This window comes from Sinohyriopsis cumingii, chromosome 12 (genome assembly GCF_028554795.1).
Source record: "Sinohyriopsis cumingii isolate HCF-2022 chromosome 12, ASM2855479v2, whole genome shotgun sequence".
Lineage (NCBI taxonomy): Eukaryota > Metazoa > Mollusca > Bivalvia > Unionida > Unionidae > Sinohyriopsis > Sinohyriopsis cumingii.
In genome coordinates, this window is record NC_142972.1 from 29,570,189 (window position 1) to 29,583,074 (window position 12,886).

Genomic DNA, 12,886 nt, shown 5'->3' on the forward strand with positions numbered 1-12,886 from the left:
ACTGGCTCTCGCTGCCGAGTTGCTGAGAAATCAATTATATCCATATATATTATAACATGAATCTATATTGTTTACGCTTTTAAGTTAAAACTCCAACTATTGATTTAGCTACGGTTACAACAAAAAATAAAAAAATAGCGTACGGTGGAAAATGTTCTGTCTGCGGTAGAAAGAAATTTTCATTTTTACCTAATAAGCGGGGGGGTGATATTGCTAATTTGATGTCAAAGTTTCCAGGTGCTCCATGGGCTAAATACAGCGGAGAAAAACATCTACCAGGATATAATTATTGCGGTCCTGGTACTCGACTCGATATCAGGCTCGATAATCAAGATCAACCAAAACCAGGCGAGGAACCAATAAATGCTATTGATCGAGCTTGTCATGCTCATGATGTAGCTTATAAAAGTAAAAATCTACAAGATAGGCATATTGCAGATGTAAAATTAATTCATTCATTAAATTCTATAAAAAATAAAAATATTAGAGAATCATTAGCTAATTGGTTAGTAAGATCCTCGATGAAAGGTAAATTAGCGATTGGGGCTGGTAATTAATAATGGAATCAATTTATTATTCACCGAGAGGATACTGGAGAGGCAAAGCAGCAATTGGTAAACTTGCTGATGCAGCATCGGTTAAACATTCTACTGCTAAAACGTGGTTATCTAAACAAGCAATATGGCAAATTTATCTACCACGTCCTAAACAAATTCAGTACTCGTATTTCGATGTCAGTGTTCCTAATGAAGTTCATCAAGCTGATATTCTGTTTTTACCGCATGATACTGTGCGTAGAAAAACATACAAATACGCGTTAACCGTAGTTGATGTTGCAAGTAGATATAAAGAAGCAGAGCCACTATCAGCGAAAACATCATCTGAAGTAGCCGATGCGTTTGAACGAATTTATCAACGAGGACTCGGACCACAAGGTGGTCTGCGATGGCCACAGCTGCTACAGGTTGATCCTGGTAAAGAATTTCTTGGTCCAGTATCATCGCTGATGAAACAACATAATACCAAAATACGACGAGGTCATACTGCAATTCACCGTGATCAAGCAATTGTTGAGCGATTTAATCGAACACTTGCTGAGCGGTTATTTGGATATCAATACGCGAGGGAATTTATTCAGGATAAAAGATCTCGTGAATGGGTTGCAAGATTACCAATCGTGATAGCTGCATTAAATAATGAGATCACACGAACAACCAACATGAAACCCATTAGCGCGGTCACAAAAAAAAATATACCAACACAACGGAAAGATGCTGGAAAACAAAAAATATTAGGTGATGTCACAGTCAGATATTTATATGAGCCTGGTGAACTTGAAGGTGGTAGCGCGAGAGCAACTGATCCTATTTGGAGTGTTACCACACACAAAATATCTACCGTGACAAGATCCACTGGAAGAAATGTAGGCGTTTCCAGACCTGCAATCTACAGATTAGATTCTGCTGCTCCTCAACGTGGATTTACACGTGAACAACTACAAATAATTCCCGCGGATACACAACTACCGCCGCGATCACTTCGGTGATTTCGATCACTTAACTAGCACCCAAGGCGCTAGCGCCAAGGGTGCCTGCACCCCGACGTCGATTACACTCAAGACAGGTTAACATGGTATTTTCTCGTGTATGACCGCGACTATTATCTTTTCTATCTACGGTAAATTGTCTTGAATCATTACTCGAATATCGCCATAACATTATACAATTACAACTGATGCAATTATTGTTCTGCTGCTGTTTTAACTCAATAAATTCAACATCAAGATCAAAGTCACGTTTATTTTTTTTGTCAGATTGTTTGTATCCGATTAATTTTTTTCTTATTATATCATCATCGATGATGTTAAATTTATCAACGATTTCAGGAATTATAATTCTACGTAATTGAGATATATTTCTGACCCTCGATACCGCTAAATAAACTAAATTTGACCACTCGATGCGATCGTCTACAATCCAGACTCGTGTGTCAGAAATAGTTAATCCCTGAGACGAGTGGATCGTCATAGCGTATCCCAACACCCATGGAGATTTGTCAGCGCGTAATGCATCTTCGACCACACTGATATCAACGGCGACAATATCATTTAATACGAGATTCTGTTTCCTTGACTCTGTCAAGGGTCCTGGAATATCAACATTAATATTCTGTTTTCGTGTATCTGATGGTCTATAACACAACGGTACGGGTAGTTCTGAATATTGTTCTTTATGTAGTTGAAATAACTGTTGTTGTAAAGCGTCTCTGATTATTTTTCTACTTGCTACGATCAAATCGGTGGGTCTCCATGAGTTCAAAAAATCACTCATTGATGTCTCTAAGATTACTCCACGTATTATTTCACACTGAATTTTGTTTGATTGTAATCTGATTAATTTTTTAAACTCCTTCAAATTTGCATCAAGAGCTCTATGATCATCATCTATTTCTTCGTAATAATTAACGAAATTTTTTAACCAATCATGTGGAGATGGTCCAACAAAGGGCGGAGGTTGACCATGATCGCCACACATTATTATGGCGGTATTTTTCGTCAACAACCAATCAAGAAACATTTTTAATGTATCTAATGACACCGTACATATCTCGTCCCAAATAATTATTTTAGGTATATATTTTTCTCCCATTCGCTCAGGAGTCCATGTATCTCCGCGCCACCGGAAGAAACTATGATACGTGCACGATTGTACTTGCCGCTGTTTCATCTCACGTGCAAGTCTATGTGTGGGTGTCAGCACGATTATATCTGAATTTCTAAAAACATTAATCGTTCGAGTTGTTTTGCCGCATCCACCAGGTCCATTGAGATATACTGTCTTATATCTGGTTATTGGATCACTCAACGATGGTGCCTTCGACATTTCTGATATTTTATTACCCTCACGATAAACATCTCTCACTGGAACATCTGCTGATTCTGTGTAATTGTGTAATAGTTCCTTTTTTATTCTCCACGAACCCCATCGTTCATCATTACTTGTAAATTTCATAACAGGTTCTAAATATTTACTTGAAATATAAAACGAGTCCGTTGCGACTCTGACTGCGGCCTCAGGAAATCTATTAATCATCGATAATAAATTTATAGAAACATAAGCCAACATGGAAGATCTTAGATGAGTATATTGCGGGGATACGTCATTTATGTAACTAACGATCGTACCTAATTTTGTTCCGTCGGATAAATAAACACTCTCTCGATTTACAAATGTATTTTTCGCCGTTGTATCAGCGATTATAAAATCGTACTCGTACACACTATCATCTGAATACAGGCTCATGAAACGGATTCAATCGGCAATGTTTCAGTCGCTAGCTACCGTAGAAGATGATCATGTGAAGGAGTTCGTTCCTCTTTCTACCGCCGTAGAAAGAATTAAGTCGTTATTATCCCACGAGTATGAGGCAAAGAAAACGATTAGTACTCGCATAAGACAATTAAGAAAAATAATGTCAGATCGTGAAACGATCCAAGGTAACTTCGTTACTGATGAAACGATCCAAGGTAACTTCGTTGGTGAAACGATCCAAGGTAACCTCGTTACTGATGATAATGAAAATGAAAGTTTTGGTAACACTAAATTCAGGATTAGTTGAACTTACCGAGATCATCGTTATCTTTGGCGGAGTTGTGTTGGTCACGATCTGCTGGAGTAATTCTGTCATTATTGATACTTGTATCTTTAATACCTTCATCGTATATTTTGGTCATCATTGAAAATTCGAAATCAGATATAATTCCATCACTGAGACTCGCTGATAACAACGAGGATAATTTCGAGTATGCTACCGTCACTGTATGTAATTTTATTTTGTAATCGGATAACTTTTCGTTCGTACAAGTACATATTTTTTTTGTGATGATGCCAAGCACACCTGCAATAGTTGTTGCTGCTGAAATACAGATAGTTACAACTACTGGTGCCATCGTTGTTAACGCTGATAATATTACACCGGTTCCAGCAACAACAGCGGATACTGAATAAACAATCACATCAACGATAACCAATCGTCGTCGATATTTTTTTACTTTTACTGTATATTGATCAACTTGATCTTTTAGCGCCGCCTGCCATTCACGTGCTTGATTGTATCTGTATTGCGCACCGTCCATATATATTTTTATACAGTAACCAATTGATGTGCTTCAGCTACAAATTCCAAACACCACCAGAAGGATGTTGCGGTTAATTCCTTATCAGCTACTTCCAGAATAAATATTTCTTCGGTTCCGCTATTTAATACAACAGATACAACCCCGGAAAACCTGTCGGTGGAATGACGCCATGGAAACGTTGTAAATATTTCAAATTTTGCAGCACTAAACACAGACAGCCTGTACACGCCAGTGACTGTTGCGGTATATTTGATAGTATTATTTTGCTGCGACCATGTTGCAAATCCCGATGATACCGTGCATACGATGTTTGTGATATGCCTGGGAGTTATTGCAGCTGGAATTTTAATCAAATTGGTTTTACTGACAATCTCAGGAATTCCCGCTACGACGTCTTGCTGTGTTTGTTTGATCGTGTCTAGGTTATTTTTGATATCAACGAGTTTCATGTCAATGACGGAAGGAGTTCCAAAGAACTTACTTATGGCATCATCGGTCCTTTGAAAATTTCTTCGATGCCTTAAAAAACCGGTTACGTGAACATCATATTCGGCCCGTAACGTGGATAATTTACCGTCTACGGTGTCGACGTATTTTTTTGTTGCTGCGTCTTCGTCAGATGTTGGATCCGCTAAAACTACTATTTTGTTCCCGTTCATGCTAAGTTCACCCATCATTGTGTCACCGGTGTTTCTCACGCGATTAGCAACACTTTTTGCAATTTCATCTCTGATGGTTTTAAGTGACATACTTGAATCTCTGATTTTGCCGCTCTCAGTAAACACGGGAATATTATCTGTAACTGCACCAAGTACTCGCCGGACTATATCATTCCATTTGATATTGCTGGTTTTTAGTTTACCATATCGATCTTGAAAAATAACAACTTCATCTGGATCAACTCCAGCAAGGTTCATAATATCAGCGAGGTCATCTTTAGTCGCATACTTTGACAGATCAACGTCGGATTTTATTTTCTTACTAGTAGAAGATCTTCCGTAAATGTCAACCATTATAATAAGATCCGTTGTTTAAAATGCTTTACGCGCAACATATCGGTTGCTTGTATAATCGTGCACGACTTTATGTGGTGGCCTGGATGATTTTGATATAGCGTCGAGTACATTAATTACTTCACGGCCGCATATTGGCGGATCTGTCATTGTTTGTGTTGGTAGCGTTGAATACCAAACTTTGGAACCTCTAGTTGCATGGAGTGGTGCAACATACTTGATAAATTCAACAGGTGGAGCTAACCCGTACGAATCAAAATAAACAATTCCACGCGGATCAACCGCGTATGATACCCAATGAGTACCAGGTCCGGAACGTTTGTCAAGATTAATAATACCTGTTTCAAGTTTGTTTGGTTGTTTCGGTAATTGATCTCGCATAAAAACACCTCTAAAGGCAGATATTTTTAATTTTTTAGCAGCATCAAGTAAATCAAAATTTGATGATGGAACGTTTAACGAAATGACCCTGGAAGCCTTAGGCCTCTCCCCCAACGAGATCCCGGTAATCTTAGACCGCGTCCCTTTTTTTTGTATCCCCGCCCTGTTGCTTTCTTTAGTGCCATTCCAGCTGCTGTTCCAACAGCACCTAACGCGGCCGCTTTTGCTACGGCTGGAGCAGCTGCAGCTATTAATGCCGGAATGGCCGCAAGAAGTGGAAATATACCACCCGTTTTAACCATGTCTTTGATGGCGCTCGGGGAGAGATGGAATTGAACTCCAGTTTTTGATTCTAGGGCTTTATTGAAATGTTTAATCTGATTATTTGTCAACGATAATTTGTTTGGACCACCACTAATATGATCTCGTTTTAGTGATATTTTAGTTCCGCATTTGTTGGCGGTTTTTGTTTGAAGCTTTTTTACCTGACCGGGGGTCAGAGTAACATTAACATGACTATACGACATTTTTATATAAAATATATTTTTCTAAATAACACGATTAAAGATTTTCCACCGGTGCATCAACGACCCTCATTCGACCACTGCCACCTTCAAGTAACATGGCCTTGTCGCTAAGTATGACCGCGATCGCTCTGTAAAAGGCACCACCAGCTGGTGGGTTAGTAACATGAGCTCGAAAGTGTATATCAACAACAGATTGTTTGGATAAATCAAGATGTTCTAGTGAAAAATAATAAATCGGATATAGACCTGTAAAATCTAGTTGTGATATTTGCAAACCAGTATCTATATTTTGATCACGTCCCATGAATGACATTAAACGATGATATGCGCGCGCTACATGATTTTGTGCATAATTTAGTTGTATATCCTCAGATGGTTCTTGATGTCCATTTATCCGTAAAGAAACTTCACTAACTCCAAGGTTATCAAATATCATATGTGAACGTTCTTGATCATTTATCCGAGCATTATCTTGTAGTGCAATAAAAATATGTCGTGGTGCAGAAACACCCTGTTGTGATGCTATATGCCATGTAAATAAACCATTAATATTGCTTTGAACAGCATCTGTGGTTACTGTTAACCATGATAGCAATGATTTACCGCCTTGATCCATAAAAGATAGTAATTTTTGTTCCTCAGTAATAGATGGAGTTATTACTGGCATCCACAATGAAAGTTTTGATATATTTACTTTACCCCCGGCAACACCATCACCTCGCCAGATTGCATCATTATCATCACCTTTTCTTACGAGCACAATTGTGTGTTTAGCTCCAAAGATGACTTTTCTAACATTTCTGCAGAATCCAAAGATGTGTGATAATGGAATTGCACACGAAAAATTTCTATTATCTCCCGACAGCGCCGCCCGGCGTGTTGCAAATCCTAAGTTGTAAGTCGCACTAACACTTTTTATAATATCAAAAGCAGCACCCGGTCTGTCTTCGTGTTCAAAATCAACCGGTTGTGGATTAGATGCAGTAACTTGTTCTGTTCGTAACTTAATATATTGAACATGATCAGCGTTGTTGGTAATATCCTTAGCAAACATCATTGTTGGACCAGCTGATCTTGTAAAGTCGTCAGAATATCTGGCTAGACCAATTATTGTTGTAGCAACATCAACATCCTTCTGAACTGATTCAATATTTTTTCCATCAATCATGTATGTGGCGCTATCAAACAACGCCATAATCCCGTTGTTGACAAAACCAACACGTAAATTAGCAGCATATGGCGTATTAGCTACAACATTCGTTACAAGTCTACCTTCTACTTCAATAAACGCCTCAGCGGGCAAGAAATATCTACTTGTATCATGAACCTGTAATTCGATTCTTCCCCGCTGATTTGGTAGTCTTGCGTCATAAGAATAAAATTGATAATCACGTACTGACTCGTACTTAAGGACAGGTGCCTCCATATCAAATGCTGGGTCTGATTCGCGCCTGAACATTTTATTATAGTTACCATTTTTCCAAATGATGATCATCGTCGACGAAGACCACTTCCTGCTATTAAATTTGCTGTTATATTTTTTTCCGCTTCTTCAGATATCGCCGCTAGTTTTTGATTTGCAGCCTGATTTATTATTTTACTTACGTCTGCAGGCATCACCTCAGTACTTGCCAGTTTCACCGGTGGTTGTTGTTTTCGTCGCAATAATCGTGATAATCTTTCTTTGATCGCCGAGAACGCCTTACCAGCAACATTGACAATTGCTCCAGGAGCTTTATCACGAACAATATCAATAGCCTTCATCGATAATTGTTTTGCAACAGGTGCTACTTTTGGAGCTATCCTTGTAAATAATCCCCGAATGACATCACCAAGTCCATTTCCGTAAATTGCTTCATAGATTGGTAATCGTGAGTTTACCGCTCTAACCTGTGTGGGTTTACGATGATTATCATGCACAATCATCTTATTTTATTTACCATTTATCTAACAACTAGTCATCAACGAGCTCATCAATAAGTTCTCGGTAAACGCCAATATCCATGATACCACCTTGAAATAGTCGCCGACAAATATCAGCTGCTTCATTAATTATTTCTGGTGAATTATTTCCGGCACGTTTTCCTCCTATGAGAACTTCTAACCGTGACACATCATTGATGATATTATCAGGACATAAACCAGATCCTGTTTTAGGTTCATCTTGAGATGTTTTAAATACTGGTGGTTGCATTACCGGAGTAAGTACTTCAGTGGTGACCGGGAGTGATCCAGGTGGTGAATCTGTCGGTGTAAATGTCATTTTCGGTGCAGAAATTTTACGTAAAGGTGAAGGAATTTTCTTCGAGGAGGGTGATTTAAGTGACTCTTTAGCCTTTTTAATTTCCGACATCAACCTTTGCTGTGACGAAGAAGATTGTTGTTGTTCTATTTGTTGCAGAGGTGGAGGAAGCTGATACTGGGAGGACTCTCCTTGTTCTGGTTGTTCCCGTCTCTCTCTATAAAGTCTTTTTACTTCTTCTTTAAGTCTTTTAAATTCTTGACCTCTAGCTTGTTTTTTATTGTAATATACGCGATATATCCATTTAATGAAATTATCATCATTTGTTTTTTCATGACCGGGTTTTAAAATACTAGATTTATTAGATATATTTTTTGATATCATCTCAGGTAATCTCTCTCTTTCAATATTTCTAATTTCCTCAACAACTCCTTCGTTAAATCTTGCAATTAATCTTAAGCTCTCTTCTGCTGTTTTGGGTTCAGATGCAAGTTTTTTTCTCACATCGGCGACTTCAGCACGAAGTTCTCCAATACCTTCAAGTATTTCCTCACCAACAGGTGGAGGTTGAGCTGCAGCTATGTCAGTTGGAAGGTCTCGTAAAATCTTCTTTGTCTGTTTGGTTCTTTTTGCTGTTTTTTCTAATACCGGAAAAATACCCTTTTTCCTCCTCTCATCTTCCTCCGCAATATCTCCCCATATAGTTTTTTCAGCAGCCGCCGCAGCTTTCTCAGTAGCTGTAGTGACGGGTTTAAACAGTTTTTTAGTGTCCTCTTCATACTCAACTTGTGCTTCTTGCTGCGCTTGCAAGTTTTTTCTAAATGAGTCTCTGACAGGAAGAAATTTTTTAATTATTTCTAATCGTTCTCGTGCTGTTCTTGCAGTATGAGATTCTGGATGTACCATTTTATTATAACATAATAATTTAATTAATATCAGCAGAAGAGGAATACAGAAGTTTGATGATATATTATAAACACAGAAAGAACATAAATCCCAAAGTAGAAAAACCACCATCAGAACTTGAATATTACTTGAAACATAGAACAAATTCCGAAGATTCAGATGAAGATGAAACAGATGAGGAAAAACGACAGCGAGAACGAGTTCAAAAATATTCATCAAACTTGGTATGGTGGTAAATTAATAGCAGCAGAGAGGGTACCTACCAACGTTGGTCGTCAAAAAAATAAACAAGAAATAAATAAACACGTAGAGTACTTTATTTTTTCAGATACTATTTCGAACTGAGGTTTTATTAACACAATCGGTTATTGCAAAAATAAACATCTCAAGGAAAGTTCATTTGTAAAATCTGGACCTTTCTACGAGATGATTTATTTGTTTGTTTTATTTATTTTGTCGGAATTCTATGGTCTGTTCACCCTCTCTGCTGCTCGCCCAATTGATCTTAGACCCTATGGACAAGACGTGGAACCAAGAGGACATCGAACGTTACGAAGATTGTCATCGCCATGCCACGGTGATGGCTCACAATTTCTCGGGATACGATGGGCAATTCTTCTCAGATAATATACGGTTTATTCCAAGCCCATTTTATGGTTTAAGTCAGTATTGGACTGGGTTTGACCGGTTGTAAGCGGTTCAAACCACTTCCAGCCGTTTCAAATTATTTCAGACCAGTATATTTTGGTTCAGAAGCGGTTCAAACCAGTTTATTTCATTCCGATTTTATAGTGTAATTCTGTATTTTACAGGGTTTGACCGGTTTTAAGCAGTTCAAACAGGTTTACTTCGGGTTTAACAGGTTCCATTCGCTTGAAAGCAGTTTTGCTGGTTTAAAACCGGTTTGATCCGGTTTATTCCAAATAGATGTTATGGTTAATACTGTTTTGGACAGGTTTTGACCCTGTTTAAGTGGTACAAACCGGTTCAATCCGGTTCAAACCTGTTCCATCCTTTTCACACCATTTGAAAATAGTTTATACTGATAATAAACCTGTTCATCCCAGGTAGATTTTGTAAGGCTGTATTGGACAGGTTTTGACCGTTTTCAAGCGATTCAAACCAGTTCAATACGGGATCCAACCGTTTCATTCCGTTTCAAACCAGTTAAAAGAATTTTATTTTGGTTCAAAACCGGTTCAAACCGGTTTATTCCAAGTAGATTTATAACTAAGGCTGTATTGTACAGGTTTTGACTGATTGAAAGTGGTTTAAACTGGTTCCATCCGTTTGAAACCACTTCGAACGAATTTATCCTGCGTTGAAACCGGTTAAAACTGGTTTATTCGAAGCCGTAGTTGTAGTTTAAGTTTTTATTGGATATGTTTTGACCTGTTTTAGGCAGTTCAATTCGGTTCAAACCGGTTCCATCCGTTTCAACTTAGTTCAAACCACTTTATGCTGGTTCAGTGCCGGTTTGTACTGGTTTATTCTAAGTAGATTTTATGGTGAATTCTGTTTCGGACAGGTTTGGCCCCCTTTTAAGCATTTCAAACCGGTGCAATCCGATTCGAACCGGTTCCATTCGGTTCCAGACCTACTCGATATCGTAACCGAGGATCATGCGAAGTTATTGTTATAAATCCGTGTGGGGTAGATTGCGCTTTTGAGAAGATTTTAAAAATTTTTTAATCATACCCATATCCCCAGAACACCTAGTCTGATGAACATTTCGCAGAGTATGTGTATCGACTCCATTAAACACTACTAAAATATTACAGTTATCTCTGATCACTTTACGTATTTGTATATATCGCGTCAGTGTTTTTGTGTCTGCCGCGAGAACTCCGATGAAGTAATTTGATCGCACGTGTTGTTTTACCAGAACCTCTCGGTCCATTGAGATAAACAGTCTTATGTCTGGTCACAGGATTATATACCGATATTGCAGATAAAAAATTTGATATTTGATTTTTTTTGCAATAAATATCTTTGATTTCAATGTCTGCAGATTCAGAATAACTAAGTATCTTTTCTTGTTTTATTTTCCATTCGCCCCATGATGCATCAGTGCCGATGTGTAATTGTTTTAGCAATCCTGTATCTTTTTACTGATATAAAATTAATCTGTGGCGATTCTAACTGCGGTATCAGGAAATATGTTTATCATCGATAATAGGTTTATCGAAACATAAGCGAACATTGAAGATCTTAACGTTACTTCTACTTATAGATGTGTTTCTCTCCGTTGTATCAGTAATTATAAAATCAAGCTCAGCATCATCTATAATTAATCTTGTATAATGTCGTTTATGATCATATGATCATCCGTGCGTAAATTTGCCAATTATTTTTCTGCCAAGATCTTTTGTGAGTTTATTCTCAAAATTAGTTATATCAGGATTTTCGTCATCAGGATATTTCTTTTGTTGTGGTAACCAAACTATTTTCTGCGGACAATATGATATAATTTCTTCACTTACAATTAATGATGTCAATAGTTTTACATCAAGCATATATCGTAATAAAACTATTGGTGACCACATTGCCAAACCAGACATAACAAATCAGATGATGACCTTTGGCAACCTTAAATGACTCGATACAAGCGAATCCAGTCAGGTCAAAATCTGGTAGAGGTCCATTTTTCGATACTCTAGTCAACTCGTGTGTTAGATGTCCAGATCGCTCAAAATATTTCGAACAGTCTCCCATTCCAAGAAAACTTCCAGGTTAACATGTAATCGTATTAACCGATATAACATCCTTATAATCGTATTTATTATTCCACAATCCATCGTGTACGTATTCCACACAACTGCGTTGTATTTCTTCAAGAAAATTTCACCGTGTTGGTTTCCATGACTTTTCCTTCTGAGCAAAATGAGCAGCAACCGAATAAACTGTAAAACAATTACTCGGTAATTGTTCAACTTCGTCATGGGTATATTTCAACGCAAGATTTTTCATATCTTCGTGGAGAGATTATGCACGATAAATATCTCCATTAGGTCGCACAAACTTATCATAGTTTCCACCATCGGAACTATGAAAGAGCCAAACGGATACAGGATCGCTTTTACTAACATTTCTGATAAAATCAAACATATCACCGTTATAGAACTTAACAGTTTGATTTCATGGAAATATTGTCACCGCAGATGTCCACGCATCTTCATTATGATCAATTATATTTATCGGAGCTCCTTTCGATTTATATTTCGATTCGTACAAAATCTCTCCTGTCATTGTTGTAATATTATTAGAAATTTTAGTTTCTTTCCCAGTTTAGCAACATCTTTGATAGACGCTGTGGTATCTTTAACTATTTTTGCCCACTCATTCTTTTTGTACGTATTAGATCCGTTAAACCGTTTCCACGTATCGCGTTTGTGAAATGTTCTGTAATTCACTCGGCTAAAGAATTAATTTCCGACAATTTTATTGGTTTGAGATCAACGCTAGGTGTAATATTCAGCAGATATATTGCATAAATAACTGAGGTCACAGGATACGTTCGTTCATAACACGGTTTGTCAGTACCACTCAACATTCCTGGTTTGGAATGTCTGTTTAACGTAACAATATTTCCAGTGTGAAGACGGACAGGGTCACGTTTATCATGGAAAATCCAAGTATCGTCTAGCTCCGCAAACAATTTTGCTCTAAAAAGTATCTT